Source organism: Lathyrus oleraceus, chromosome 3, assembly GCF_024323335.1.
Source record: "Lathyrus oleraceus cultivar Zhongwan6 chromosome 3, CAAS_Psat_ZW6_1.0, whole genome shotgun sequence".
In the NCBI taxonomy this organism is placed as follows: domain Eukaryota; kingdom Viridiplantae; phylum Streptophyta; class Magnoliopsida; order Fabales; family Fabaceae; genus Lathyrus; species Lathyrus oleraceus.
This window is the reverse complement of record NC_066581.1, coordinates 483,255,005-483,261,091: the sequence shown is the minus strand read 5'-3', so window position 1 is coordinate 483,261,091 and position 6,087 is coordinate 483,255,005.

The following is a 6,087-nucleotide window of genomic DNA, read 5'->3' as shown; positions in this document are numbered from 1 at the left end:
AAACGTTTGACATGAAAACTTTGAAACTTAAAAATATGTTTATTTGGTTTGGAAAAAGTTCTCAAATATGGACCGCAATAACAAAAATTATTTGTGTTCTTAAATAATCATATAACTAAATATTTATTTTATTTATTTAGTTTTTTTGTTTTATATCGGGCATTTGATCTTTCTCAAGATTAATGAAACGAGGATCCCCAACATTTTCTCTTCTCCAAGATATTTAACATTTATTCTTCACCGACATCGATGATGATGAGTCAGATTCAACATTTTATTCTCCCACATTTGTTCTTAATATTATGTATAAACAATGTAGTTTGTACAAAAATTAATTTATTAATTCTTTGTAAACAATGTAATGAGTATTTAATATATATATATATATATATATATATATATATATATATATATATATATATATATATATATATATATATATATATATATATATATATATATGTGTGTGTGTGTGTGTGTGTGTGTGTTTCCCCTCGGTTTTGTTATTAAACCGAGAGATATATGATGCTAATTTGGAAAATATAAAAAACTATTATTGGGGATCAACCCATGACCATTTCAACTAACCCCTAAGTTATTCTTAAACCGAGGAGTAAAGTGATAGTTTTTCATGACGCACTTCGTTACCTCGCCTCTTTAATCGACGTTAAATCAGTTTCGCGTCCGAGGTTACATATATTTTTTGTAGTTTGTAGTAGTGATAATTAGTTATTTTAAATAGCCTAGGGAGGTATACTCCCAACCCAAGGTTCAAACCAAAAGGATATCTAAAAACTTGATCCAACCTTCCAATAAATGTCACCCACAAACCAAACATAATGGTCTTCCTGCTTAGAACCGTGAAATTAAGCGAATCTTCCGGTTGAAAAATAATGTTGTTTCATGCCTAATTCAGTCTCAAGTAAAAGTGATAAAAAATTGAAAAAAGTATTTCTATATATATTTTTGTCTGTCACTATGATGTACTAAAATAAGGTAAGTAGGACTTGATAAGATATATGAAACAACTCCATACAACAAATGTAACTGCTAGGGCCACAATATTGATGTAGAAGCACTACAAAAAAAATTGTTTGTAGCCACATGATATTCACATCACAACGTGAAATATCACTTCACAACACGTTTTTAGCGACGTGAACTTTCACGTGTTATGAGCATGGGTGGCAACTCTGTTGCTACGTGAAAATCACGTCGCAACTTTGCCATGTGAAAATCACATCATAACACGTTTTTCAGCTTTAACTGCTATAATTCAGAGTAGCAGAGATGGTAGGTAAGGTGACAGTAACTTGCGACGTGGTTTTCACGTGGCAAGTTGTGAAGTGAAAATCATTTCACAAAGTTTTATCTGTTATAGCCAGAGAAGTAGGGGAGGTGATTTGCGACGTGTTTTTCGCGTGACAAAGTTGTGAAGTAAAAATCACGTCGCAACTTTATCCCCAATTTCCTTATTGTTTCTAGCATTTCAAGTGTCAATTGTGGTGCATATAACGTTCCTTCCCCATCTCTAACTCTTTGAAATAAAGTTCTATCCCCTTTTCTCAAGTTGCCGACCAAAGATCCACCACCAAAAAACATCCATTAGGTCCCTTTCCGCCATTTACCAAACCTCAAATATAAAAATACACACGTGGATTAAGCGGCTCAAAACCTCTTGGAGTATATTGAGGATTTTCAACCAAAAATTGTGTGAGCAATGTCTGATAATTCTCCTACACATACAATAAAATGTTAAGTTAAATATGTATAATTTAAACAACTTAAATTAAATTAAATTATAAACGAAATATATCCACGTGATTTTCACGCCACAATATCTCAGTTGCCACGTGAAAATCACACCACAAAATTTCCATTAAATAAAAAAATATATAAACAATTAAAATAACTTACCAAAGCTTTTTTGGTACGTTCGTCAACAAATTCTCCCGATTTTTTTGTGTAAGTCTTTATAACCAGCTCATTCATTAGTGGATGTCTCCCCAAACTCTTACCCTAAATAATAAAATTAACTTTAATTAAAAATATATAATATATCAAAATATAACTTAAAAAAATAGTAATAATTACCATGCGTCGAGCATGTTCGGCAAAACTTATACTTCCAACTGCATTAAGGCAACCCCTTTTTCAGATGCTCTCATTTTCTTTGCTTTTTAATATCTTTCCTTAAAACCAGTTGTATCCCAATAGATAAGAAGTTCATCAAATACTTCTTTCCCTATCCAGTTGGGACGAATATTCTCTCTTTCCTAACGCTTTCTAGCACGCGGTAACATGTCAGAAAGTCGAAGTGATGTTCTGCCATAATAATTTTTTTAAACCACTTTCTCGTTCATTTTTTTCCACGTACACTTTTCCTGCAATGGTGTATGACATTCAAATAAATAGTTAGATAATTATAATAAAAAAGTAATTTAAACAAAAATAACTTAACAAATAAATTAAATAACTTAACAAAAATAAATTAATTATACCTTAAATAAATTAAACCAAGCTTCTTTTTCTTCTCCATCAACATCTTTAAATCTCTTCCAAGCTTTTTTATACTTTTGCTGAATTACATAACTTATACATTGGCCAGCAGTCCGACTCGGCTCAAAACTAAACATCAAAATTTTTAATTAGTATTAAATATAAGTTTATATAAAAAAATGGCAATATGTATACTTAAATAAAAGCTTATAACTTATGAATTTTCGCTGGGACAAATGTAATATCTTCCATCAATGATATGAACCACCTCATGATTGCTATCCTCCTCTTCATGATCGTTGTCCTCATCATGCACCTCATGATCGTTCTTATCCGGCTGCTCATGATCATCCTCACGCGTAGGTATATGCATGGATGGTAAGGGTACCTGTGTGGATGGTAAGGGTACCTGTGTGGGATGTATGGTATGGGACACCCCAAACTGCATGAAGGATGAAGGTACATGGGAGGAAGGTGGAAAGTTAGATCCCCTAGACTGCATGAGTGATGAGGGTACCTATGAGGAAGGTGGAAAACTACATCCTGTAGTGTGTTGGTATAAATAGCTAGGTCCCCTAGTCTATTGGTATGGATAACTTACATATAGGTAGGTAAGATGCACATGTAGATGTTCCATAGAGTAAAAAAAAAAACAGGCGGAAATACTTGTTCCAACTTACAGAGAATGATTGGAATATTTTGGTCCAACTTAATGATGTCATCCACTCTTAAAGCTGACGTACAAATATCTCTAAAAAATTGACTAATTTTAATTAGTGGATTAAGCAAATGACTGGGTAGTGAACTTGACGCAATTGGAAGCAATCGTTCCATAAAAACATGGCAATCATGACTTTGCATAACATGCAACTTCCCAGTGTTAACTTTGGTATACCTTGCTAAATTTTAAGCATAACCATCGGGCATTCTTAATTCTTTTAACCATCGACAAACCACTTTAGCTTCTCGGGAAGTTAGACTGTAATTAGCCTTGGGTTTTAATAATTTTCCATTCGGTTGAGGCTTCAACTCTAACTCTTTTCGATTACACCAAATTTCCATGTCTTGTCTAGCCTTCTCATTGTCTTTTGTCTTGTCTTTAATATCCATCATTGTGTTAAATACATTATCAAAAAAATTCTTCTCAATATTCATAACATCGAGATTATGGCGCAACAAATTATCTTTCCAATATGGGAGGTCCCAAAATATACTTCCTTTTGTCCAATTGTGTGTGACCCCATGATCGGAAAAATAGCAAGTGTACTATTTTTACCGATGTAGTAATAAGGAGTTTTATTTCCAAGTATCGATCTCAGGGATTGCGTAGGAAATACTTATTTAACTTTGATTCTATCAGAACAAAAATATAATGGTTTGGTTGTTTTAGGAATTTCAGCAATAAAACAAAAGACAGTAAAAATGTAATTGATTAAGTTAAAGCATGCTAGGGGAAGTGGTTGATTTAACCAATTATGAATTCAGTCAAGATTTCCTTAATACATATGAAACATTCAATCACCTAACCTCAGAATGTTCTTACTTAAGTCCTTAAGGAAGAAACTATTAAACTACCAATTCTTACTCAAATGTCCATTCAATTAATCATTGGTTTTAATCATACAAAATATCAAGGTTTACGGTGATTTACGAAAGTTACTAGTCCTAGATGATGCATTCATAAACCCAATTATGTGAAAACCCTAACAATCACAATCCTGTTATTGAAAGTCATAGATCAATTTGTATTTATCCGATACAAAAGCATAATAACATCACACAATTGAATTGAAATACGTAACATAGTAATCAAGAAATCATTTGTTCAAATTCATAACATGCGATAACATCAGGACCACCCCCCTAACATCAGGGGGTTTAGCCTCTCATAGTACTTAAAGAACTCATAATGTAAAGATTAGACATTACAAAGAATTAGGAGAGTTTGATCTTCAATGGTTGATGCCCTTGAATCTCACCGTCTTCAAATCCTTCGTATTCGCTATCTTCTCCAATACAATGTTTTCTTTCGTCTGTCAAAAGGTGCCTTCCTCTTTCTCTTCCAAGCCTTCTTATAGCTTCAGATGAATCTCTTCCAAGCAAAAGGTCCAAACTACCCTTAATGAGCAGAATCGGTTCACAAAGCAAAAGTTAGGGTTTCCAAGCTGCGTCCAATCAACACGGCCGTGTGTCACCACACGGGTGCCCGTGTTGCTCTCCATTATAATTATTTTCAGCACAAGCTACAGAAGCAACAACACGGGTCGTGTTCCTCCACACGGGTGCCCGTGTTAATGCACTGTTTTAATCAACACGGCTGTGTGGTGACACACGGGTGCCCGTGTTGATCTCTGTTTTTCTTCTCCCATTTTGCTCTGCTTGATCAACAACACGGGCAGTGTTGTGGCACACGGGTGCCCGTGTTGACCTGCTGTTTCTTCATATTTTTTCCTTTCTGAGTATCCATAACTTCACCATTATTGCTTTTAAACCTGTGCAATGGCCTGTAACAATGACACTACCAAACGAAGCATAAACGAGATCTTTTTGACATAAACTTGTAATCGAATGCAATGCGATACCAAACCAATAAAACATGATAAATGACTCCAAAGCAACTAAAAAAAGCATAAATCTTACCAAAGTGATGAAAATATGTCGGATTAACGGTGGGAATTCAATGGCAATGGTGACCGATCACAACCCCAAACTTGTCTCATTGCTTGTCCTCAAGTGATGTATTGAGTCCAAACAAAGGTCACCCCCGAATTCATTTTCCACAATGCAACCTAGTCTTTCACCATTTGTGTTCTTCCTTTCCAATCGAATTTTAGGTCTCTCCGATTCAGGCAGTTTACCATATTTCCACATCAGAAACCTGTTCACCTGCAAACTTTTCACACACTCACAATATCTCTCAGGGTTAGGTGTGTACACTCACAACACAATATGCAATACCAAACTCTTAACTTTGAATACATTCTAATGTCACTGCCACAGCAGATTCCACACACTTTTCGAGGTCTTTTTAGGTTGTAACGGGGCTTGGGTACGGTGGGATAAACAAAAAATTGGATAACAAAGGGTTTTGAACTCGGTAGTCATGTTGTGTGATTTTTCTTTCTCTTTTTCTCGTGCATCACGTATACTCTGGGGGTTAATTTCACTTTTTTGACTCTTTTTCTACTCAAGTTTTCCGAGCATTTTATATGTGTTAGAGTCTTAAGTCTCGGCAAGTGCATTTTTCTCTTTTGTTTTTCTTTTCTCTTTTTTTTTTCTTTTAAAGAAAATACATACTATTTTTCTTTTTGTATGATCTCTTATTATGCACTTGCCTTCTCTTTCAAGATTTCCACCCCAAACTTAGTTTTATTGCACATCTTGCAATTCACACAATCATACCGAGTTATGGAAAAAAAATGAATGATTAAAACTTAACAGGGGGTTTATGATGAATAATGCTTAAAAGTTAACAGGGGGTTTATGATGAAATAAAATGGCTAAGGCTCAACGGGGTTTATGAAGGGAAACATACAGATATGGATGGTTAGAAAGGCCCTGGCTAAACAAACAACTTGCCTCAGTGTG